We start from the raw sequence: 10,301 nt of genomic DNA on the forward strand, positions 1-10,301 counted from the left end.
CCAGTCAATTATACTACTACCACCAGGGTAAAGAAACTTAAGCTATACTGCTACCACAAAGGCATACACGAGTGACTTATACTACTACCACAAGGGCACAGACAGTTTACTTATACTACCCCACTATTGAGAAAGACAAAACATGTACACCAATAGGGCAAGCGCAAATAGCAATAACCTTTTTTACCACCACAACGGCGCACATGATTAACTTATACTAATACCACAAAGGTACAGACAGTTAACTTATTCTACTACCACAAGGGCATACACGAGTGACTTATACTACTACCACAAGGGCACACACGAGTAACTTATGCTACCACCACAAAGGCACACACCAGTGACATACTACTACCACAAGAGCACACACGAGTAACTTCTAATACTACCACAAGGGCACGGACTGTTAACTTACACTATTCCCACAAAGGCACAGACGAACAACTTATAGGTACAAGCACAGCAGCACGGATGACTAACACAATAAGGAAACGATGAAAGAGTATTACAACTTCTCTTGGTCGTTCGACGACCCTCAGTATTTTTGCAGCCAATTCCACGTAATTTTCCTGCTTAAGTTTCCATTTTTATCTTCGAGTAATAGCCGGGTCGGCAGCATTTTGAATGCCACTGACAGATGCCACAGCCGTCAGTGTCAAAAGCGAGGTTTTCATTTTCTGGAACCCAACACAACTGTTTACTGTTGCAACAGAAAGCCTACAACACAAATTGACTATGAAAACCCAGCAAAAGCCACATTGAACGTCAATTAACGTGTTAGAACAACAATGCGTTGTCAGCACTTTAGGTATACCTACAACCATGACGTCTACGCACCTCATTACATTCACAATGACTATTTATTCAAAATGAAACCCTCACCTTTCTTTACTGCATCTGTCTACACCAACTGCTGGACAACCTTCAGCATCGTCAAGTAATGCCGTTGCACCATCAAGAGGAACAACTTCCGCCTTGATAGGCAACAACAATGATCGCCTACTATGGACTTTCGTGTAAAACTTTGACCTATGAAACACTAGGTAACACATAAACTTCCGGTAACTGATCCTTGCTGAACATAGTCAACAGGCAGACTTTACAACAAGCACCATCACCTACGATGACAAGTTTCTTTCGGATGGCAGCCATTCCTGCCCTGAATTCCTCAGGAACAAACGAAAGTTTTTTGTCACTTGTTTTTATGCGGCATGATGAGAAATTTTTTCACTTAATCCCACAAGTGATTGAAATGTATACTGATTCAGTCAATTTCTGGTGAATCAGCTAATAAATAAAATATCTGACGGGACATGTTATCATTGTTGTTGAATATAATGAACATCGAATAAATGCCATCGCAGCATAGAGATGCGAAAACGCGAAAAAAAACGGGTTTCATTTTTACTTGCGTTGGATACTGAAAGTCAGACTAGTTTTATAGCGAAAGCAAAAAATATTTAAGATGAATGATATTGAATAACATTATTATACCGATAATTTAAAATAAACTGGCATGTCATGTTCATCACCGTGTACTCAATGTTATAAATGCCAGCTCCACATCAGGCTATTAGTGTTACAGAAAAATAAACCATGTATTCTTTTAAAGGATTCTAGATTTTCCTGAAGTATATATGGTAAATTTGCTCAACGACTTAGAGCCACCGACCGTTTTCCATTTATTATTATTCTTTTACGCATCTCAATTACACGAGATGAGGAATAAAATCCTGTTACCAAACCATGGTAACAAAGTAGGATACATTCACTGAATGGACACGCTGATCCTTTATTTCCACTGAACATAGAAGACAATCAAAGTCAGTAAGTTACTCACAATTATTATTAATTATTGAGCCAACTTAGTACCAGAAAACACAGAAAACGGATTATTTTAAGTTTTTGATCAATCTTATCAAGTTATATTTCTAGACGATGTAGCTAAGTACTTTTCCGTAAAAGGAGCATTTGTTATTGCTTGTCTATTTTTTTGAAGGCGAGATTTTCCAAGGATGGATTCGTTAGACTGCAAGGAGTTTAGAATTTCGACAGCAGTCTGTTCAGTACTCATATACGATATTACAAAATTTCTACGCTTTTTTTTGCAGATACTATTCATTTGTTTTCTTCCAAAATGAGATAAAGAATTTTTCAATGGTTTGGGGTAGGGATACTTTTTACGGATGTCTTCGAATAAGTCGTCACCCATTGCCACGTTAATGGCAATGCTTTATCTTGTTGGGTGTTCGTAATTCGTCATTTTTCAAACGACAACGTTTTAAGTCTTGTTTACCAGGAAGTAAACCGTGGCATATACGAATGTTGGTTTTCAAACATTGACCCTTGTGTTACTGCTTCATGTACTATATTCTCTAATACATATGTGACGACGAGGTTGTGTTGCTTATAGTCGTCGGTGAATTGTTTTCGCTGTTACATTGGTGCGTTTGTAGAATGTTAATTCTAGAGAGTGAGATTTAACTGCAAAACTTGATAATGCCTTCGAAGAAGAAGTTTCGTTTTTGTACGAGGAAAGAGGCTCGTCCTCGTCGAATCCAAGGAATGCAGGGCAGTGTTTCGGATGCGGTTGCGATTGAACAACAGGGAGTGTTATCTATAACGATGCATCCAGTGAAACCGTTTGTTACTGATTCGTTGAACAAGATTGAAAAGACTTCAAAAATCAACCAGAGATTTGAAACGGCGGTGAGTGCTATGCAAAAAAGTGGACGCCATGGAATGTCAAAAACTGGAAATGTTTCGTCGTCTAGTTCTAGTAGTGATTCCTGTGTTAATAAGGGGAGAAGAAAAGTGTTTCCGAGCAGGCGTGGAAATGACGGTTTAGCAAGCAACAATAAAGGAATGACAATCGAGATATCAGAGATGAAAACCAGATGTTCGTTTGCTAAAGCTGCGCTTGCTGACGCGGTGAATGTTCGTTCATTACGCGTACAGAATGTGGGTACGGAAAAATGGGTAAGTGTTTCATAGGTCAAAGTTTTACACGAAAGTCCATAGTAAGCGATCATTGTTGTTGCCTATTAAGGCGGAAGTTGTTCCTCTTGATGGTGCAACGGCATTACTTGACGATGCTGAAGGTTGTCCAGCAGTTGGTGTAGACAGATGCAGTAAAGAAAGGTGAGGGTTTCATTTTGAATAAATAGTCATTGTGAATGTAACAGGGTGCGTAGACGTCATGGTTGTAGGTATACCTAAAGTGCTGACAACGCATTGTTGTGCTAACACGTTGATTGACGTTCAATGTGGCTTTTGCTGGGTTTTCATAGTCAATTTGTGTTGTAGGCTTTCTGTTGCAACAGTTAATCGCTGTGTTGGGTTCCAGAAAATGAAAACCTCGCTTTTGACACTGACGGCTGTGGCATATGTCAGTGGCATTCAAAATGCTGCCGACCCGGCTATTACTCGAAGATCGCTAATGGAAACTAAAGCAGGGAAATTACGTGGAATTGGCTGCAACAATACTGAGGGTCGTCGAACGACCAACAGAAGTAATAAGACGCAACTTAGCTCATGGAATGAGGAGATCAACAGACATACGCCAGTGGGTGAAATTCACCAACCTAGAGAGGTTGGCAGTGTTTCGTCATCCAGTTCGAGTAGTGATTGGCCCGTCAATAAAGAGAAGAAAAATGAGGAAAATACGGTGAACGATGGCGCAAGTTGGATGGGTAGGGATGGTGAAATGCCAGTCAAGCTATCCGAAAGGGGAAATATTGATAGCACTTGTAGGAATACCGACGGAAGAGGAGAGGCATCTCCGAGCGTGAACGGTGCACTTTGCAATGAAAAGATCGTCATCCAGCGAAAGCGGTGGAGTATGAGAAACAAAAAATGTGGACACCGTGGAATGGCAAAAACTGGAAATGTTTCATTCTCTAGTTCTAGTAGTGATTGGTCTGTTAATAAAGAGACAAAAAAAGTATATCCGGGGAAGCGGGGAAATACTGGTTTGACGAGGAACAATGAAGAAATGACAGTCGAGATATCAGAGACGGAACGACTATGTGCGTTTGCTAAACCTAGGCTTGGCCATGCAGTGTACGCTTCTTCATTATGTGTACGGAATCTGAAAGTGGGCACAGAAAAACGGGTAAGTGTTTCGTGGTTCAAAATGTTACACTGTAGTCAATAATAAGGGATCATTGTTTTTGCCTCTTAAGGTGGAAGTTGTTCCTCTTGGTAGTGGATTATATGAAGAAACTGGAGATTGTCCAGCAGTTGCTGTAGACAGATGCAGTAGAGAAAGGTAAGGGCTTCATTTCAAACATGTAGTCATTGTGAATGTGATTACGTGCGTTGATGTTGCGGTTGTGTATACCTGAAGTGGTGTTGGCGAATCGCTGTGCTAAGTTAAGTGACGTTTAATATGGCTATCTCACGTTTTTGATGGTCAATTCATGTCGTGTAGGCTTTCTGATGCTACAGTAAACCATGTGGTTGGGTTGCTGGAAACCTCTCTTGTTACATCGACGGCTGTGGCTTCTGTCAGTAGCATTGAGTATGCTGCCGACTCGGCTATGACAAGAAAAGTGTTAATGGGCAAGAGGGAAAATGCTGGTTTGGCAAACAACAATGAAAGAGTGGCAGTCGACATATCAAAGACGAGAATAAGATCTGCGTTTGCTAAACCTGCGCTTGCTCATGCGGTGTACGCTCCTTCATTACGTGTACGGAATCTGACAGTGGGTCCAGAAAAACGGGTTAGTGTTTCATAGTTCAAAGTGTTACACTGAAGTCAATAATAAGTGATGGTTGTTCCTTTCTGTTCAGGCGGAAGTCGTTCCTCTTGATGGTGCAACGGCATTAGCTGACGACGCTGTAGGTTGTCCAGCAGTTGGTGTAGACATATGCAGTGGAGAACGGTGAGTGTTTCATTTCGAACATGTAATCATTGTAAATGTAACAACGTGCGTTTGCATCGCGGTTGTGTGTATATCTGATGAGATGCTCGTGGTGCATCGCTGTGCTATAAGAATTTCAGTGACGTTTTTATTTGGCTATCGCTGGTTTTTTATGGTCAATTTGTGTCGTAGGCTTTCTGTTGCTGCACAAAACTGTGGGATTGTGTTACTGGAAACCTCTCTTGTGAAAACGACGGCGGTAGCGTCTGTCAGTAGCATTGAGTATGTTGCCGACCCGCCTATTACTGAAAGATCGGTAATAGAAAATAAAGGAGATAAATCTGGAATCGGCTGCGACAATACGGGCGGTCGCCGAACAACAAAGAGAAGTAACAATAGGCAATCTAGTTCAGGGAAAGAAGGAATGAACAGACATACGGCAACGGGTTTATGTTTCAAAGAAACAGAATTGCTAGCTGTTTACAAAAAAGGAATGCCTCAACCCATTTCTACGGAAACGATAAGCGAAATATCTGGTGATATTTTCAAGCGATTTCACGAAACTTACATTACCTGTGCGGTGTGCAATCAATTTGCACGAATTTCAAAATCAAAGCTGTTTCCTGTCGCAAAGTTGCCAATTAAGATGTTTAGGTTACTTCGAACGCCAAGCAGGGATAGTGGTGATTCGGCTCTGCCATAACATCCTGTACTGGTAAAACAATATGACTTGTCTGGATTTTTTCCCGACGAACCTCGGTTTGTTGATCTACTATTGTCACCGGATGGAGTGATGGAACACGTCTCAACATGCATAGCTCCCAACGATTGCAGGTGTTCCCCACAGATTTACATGTGTTACGAATCCACCGACCCTTCCTGTTTTAGAACACTGAAGCGAGGAAAATTGCCAAAACTAGCCACCGCGAACGGAAACTGGGTTGGTCAGCTTCCACCAGATTGGCGCAATATGTCGTTTGGTACCAGAAGTCTTATGCGTCCTGTTCAAACGTTTGGTAGGATTACCGCATTCACTGAAACCACGGGGCCAGGAGGAAGCAGCTTGAAAGGCCATGTGTATTGCACGAAATTAGAATCGGCAGCGGTTGTAAAGAAAGTCCCTATTTCACCTGGTCAGACCCCTGTCCGAGTTCTCGTGGTTTCACCCTTTACGAGTGATGCGGCCGCCTTCTTCAAAGGAAAAATCGCCTCGACGAAAGCCGACTACATCATTGAGCCTACCAAAATAAAAGCGCTGTACCAGTTTTGGAGGGATGTCGATAACGATGTTGTCAAAAACATCAACTTTGATGAAGAGCCGTTTTTACAACTCCCTGAAGATGCAGTGTCACCCGACGTTTTCCTTGTTGAAAAAGACGGGCTCAAACAAGTCGTTGAAGAAATGCATGGAACAGAAAGTCATCTGAAGAAAACGGTAACCACAGGAGGTGACTCTCTTCTGAGATCGGTAGACGAGGAAATGGACGCCACCATGATTTCCTCTACGATAACGATCGGGGATAACGGCAACGCTAGCAGCAACGATAACGAACATGAACAGCTTATCGATCTGTTGCCGACTGTCGATCACCCATGTGTGTTTGATGCATCAAGCAACATGTTTGTGATTCGTCCCGGACAGGAGTTTGTATCTGACTCGATGCCCAATTATTTGGAAACTCTTTATCCGGATTTGTTTCCGTTCGGTCGGGGTGGTTTCGACGAAAATAGAAGCGTGAGAGTTTCCAATAAAGCTCTTGTAGCATATTATGCCAATCTCAGTAGCAGACAGTTCCAACACGTAGATTTTGCACTACCAGTCTATGACTATATTGCTCGCAGAGCGTCTTCGACCATGGCCCGAATCCGAGCCTACCTGCCATCACGTATTGGAAATCCAGACGGGAGTGTCATACCGAGAGCTGAAGCGTATGGACGCATCTCGACCAAAGATCTGAAGAAAGCGACCAAATATCACATAGAGTGTGTGCAAAGTAAATTGTTTGGACGAAGAATACCGCGTCCACCGGAAAGCCTTAACAGTTTGGCGTCTACTTTTTTCACTGACCAAAAAATTGCCAACCAAACAATTCAACATTCGCAACCTGCTGCCCAGAAAAACCGGCAAGATGTTTATGCGGCTCACGCGAACAATAGAAAAGCACACATCTGGCTGACCATCAGCCCAGATGACGCGAAATCATGGCAAGTGTTGTGGTTTGCGTTGGGTCCGGCAGAATCGCGGCCTCATTCGGACGCTATACCTTTAGGATCCAAGCGGTTTGCGGTGCTGGCCAACCATCCTGTGGCGGCGGCATTGAATTTCCAACGAATTCTCGACATCGTCATCGAAGACGTTATCGGATGGTGTCAAAGTAAGAATCACCCTTACAAACGCGGTGGGCTTTTCGGTGTGCCGAAAGCATGGCTTCGAGTGGTTGAAGAGCAATCGCGCCTCACTCTCCACACACACATGCTCATTTGGTTGGCCGGCCACGGAAACATCGAAAAGCAGCTCGACGATGCTCTGAAACTCGATGACGCAGATTCATTTGACTTCTTTATGCTGAGCGGCAGTCCAGTGATACAAACGCGCCATGTTAGTGCAGTCACCGACAAACTAGCGGAAAGTATCGCCAGCATTATTGAAGGGGAGCTGCGATTACCCAAACCCGAAGGAAAGGCCGTTCTAGAGTGCGAGTTCTGTGCGGATGAAAAGCTGAAAATTGCTTCTGGAACGAATCTGGAAATCATGAGAAAGATTGGCCGTGTATGCGAATGCCAGATTTTGCTATGCGACAAAGTCAAACGCACTGTGACCGTTACTCAAAAACTGATGTCGGCACTTCAACTTGGCTATGCTCGTCTGGAATAACCTATGCCATCCGACGATGACGTGGATACTTTGATCTGGCTTAGCCTCAGAGAGAAACCGCCTGTGAACAAGAGAGATGAGGTGGATCTTTGGACGTTGGATTCGGCTTTCATACATTTGCGTGTCAATCAACACGATTGGCAACACAGGAAAAGTTGTTTCAAAAACAGAAGAAATACGTGTCGCTACGGCATACCGCCGGTACCAACAGAAGTGACTCAAGTACAGCCGGTTTACGTCAAAAACGATAATAGGAGTGGAGAAAATGAAACCGTATTACCGGGAAGCCGACGGATTTCCGAATTGCTCATTAACGTTAAGAAGAGGGTGCCGTACATTTTTTTAACAGACTGCAACGCTCACATTATGTCCGTCCTTAACTGCAACAATTGCGTTAAGTACGTCAAAGATCAAAAAGTCATTATGTACTACGATGCGTATTCGACAAAACACAGCGCCGACTGTGAACAGGCTTTAAACGAGGCCTTGCGGTCCATAAAGAAGTATGGTGACAAAATCAATAAGCAACAAGAAAAGGCAGAGAAAGCAGTTGCCGAATACCGGAGACAACTGGAGGAAAACGATGGAGAGTTGGATGGTGCGCCCTTCGCGCCTCGTCGATCTGATTTCAGCATAGGCTTGGGAAAACTTCTGTCTGGGGTTAGGGCGTCGACTAAGGGGGATACCATTGGTGGACCATTGGCTGCTTTCGTTCTACTAGGGAACAACATCTTTGCTATGTCCCACCAAACGGAGATACTTCCTCTCGCCCAGGCTGTGGGCTATCTGGAAAGAGAAAACATCCATTCAACCATAACACGTTTTGGTGAAGTTAGAGCAACGATTCACGATAACGTGTTTCGGTGCACTAAAACTCCACACATTGAGACCATGAACTTGTGGAATTTCGTCCGAACTCAAGAGATCTGCAAGCTCGATGTGAAGACGGATAATCAGACAGATGGCAAATGCTCATCAGACCGAGAGCTGGAACCAGCATCTAATCAAACGATTTATGGGTTTTCGCCAGGCCATCCTCAGTATCGCCATCTGGGGCACAGGGCCAGAACGGTAACCCTCTGGACAAAATATTTAGCCAAAAGGCTTCCCGATCTTTAGGACCTAGAAGACGGTAGCAACCTTCTTGCCGAGCAACGAGAAGAAAGAAGAATCGAATACGCAAAGGGTGTTCTGACCATGTTCGTGCCCTTTCGTGAAAAAATTGATTTAATCGCTGACGACGAAACTTGGTGGGGAGCGTATACCCGCCATAAACCATCCCTTTATTCAGATGAAGATATAAAACAAACGTTGGATAAAGTCTATTTTACCCGACCAAAGTATACTTTATTGTTACTTTACTTTTACTGAATTCAGAGAAGCAAGTATACTGAACTGATCTGTATCTACTTGTAAACTGAATAAATGTTCTGCTTAAATTCCAATGTTGCCAACTGTTTGAATGCAATGTTGCCGTCATTAATTGGTAATGTAGATTAAATACGTATATAGATATTGCAAAATATTTGTATGGAACCATTACTCTGCTAGCTCAGTGGTATAGCACTGGATTGTTAAGTAAAAGGATCTAGGTTCAAATCTAGTTGTTGGATGTAAATTTTTTGTTATATGTTTAGTATTCAGTATATTTAATTGGTTATTAAGTTGATAAAGTGATTCTAGTATTTACTTTAGTATTACGACATTTTAAAAAGTATTGTTTAGTTAAGTATTGTAGGTCTTTGATAATTAAGTTAGAAATTTTTTTACTATACTTAATTAATTAATATTTAGGGGTGTGTTGTTACTTAATATTAGTATTGATTCAGGTATGGCTACTAATGTATCTATTTTCATGAGTTCCTCAAGTGATATTATTAAAAGTAATAGTGAAATGCTTGAAAAGTTTTATTTCAAATGCAAAAAAAGGAAATCCAGTTCAAAATCTCAAATACCATTTGATGAACTGTGTTGGACATCTTTTACCATAACAATGATTTGTTATGTGCTTACTCCAATGGATTTGTACAAATACTTAGTGGAAATTGGATTTATTGATACCAGTGTGTCTTCGTATTGTCTTCAGTGTTCTGGGCAACTAACATTGGTAATTATTTACAATAAGCTATGTACTAAGATATTAGTTGTATTATTTACATTTATTAATAGATTCCTTCTACTACTGTCATTGGTGGTTGCCAACTGAAATGTAATAATAGAATTGGAGTTAATGGTAGTACTAACAAAACAAAGTTGTGTTCTAAAAAATTTACTATTAGAAGATATTCTTGGTTTCACAAATCTCATCTAACGATTCATGAGATCTTAACACTAACGTATTATTGGTGGAGGGAAATTTTTCAGAAGTATGTGGAAAATGATTTGGATTTAGGTATGTTATTGTTGTTTTATGTAGGTAACTATGTGTTAATTTACTGTGCCACCTATGTGTTACCTAATATGATTATACTGTACTGTTATTTTTTACTTTACTATACTATAATATACTATACTATACTATACTCTACTATACTGTACTGTACTGTACTGTACTATAA

At 41.5% G+C, this 10,301-nt stretch overlaps 1 pseudogene; it reads left to right on the forward strand.

The window, feature by feature from the left end:
• Positions 1-5,514: 5,514 nt before the first annotated feature.
• On the forward strand, positions 5,515-9,407 carry LOC116923382 (annotated as a pseudogene).
• The last annotated feature ends 894 nt before the right edge of the window (positions 9,408-10,301 follow it).

This window comes from Daphnia magna, linkage group LG5, assembly GCF_020631705.1.
Source record: "Daphnia magna isolate NIES linkage group LG5, ASM2063170v1.1, whole genome shotgun sequence".
NCBI lineage: Eukaryota > Metazoa > Arthropoda > Branchiopoda > Diplostraca > Daphniidae > Daphnia > Daphnia magna.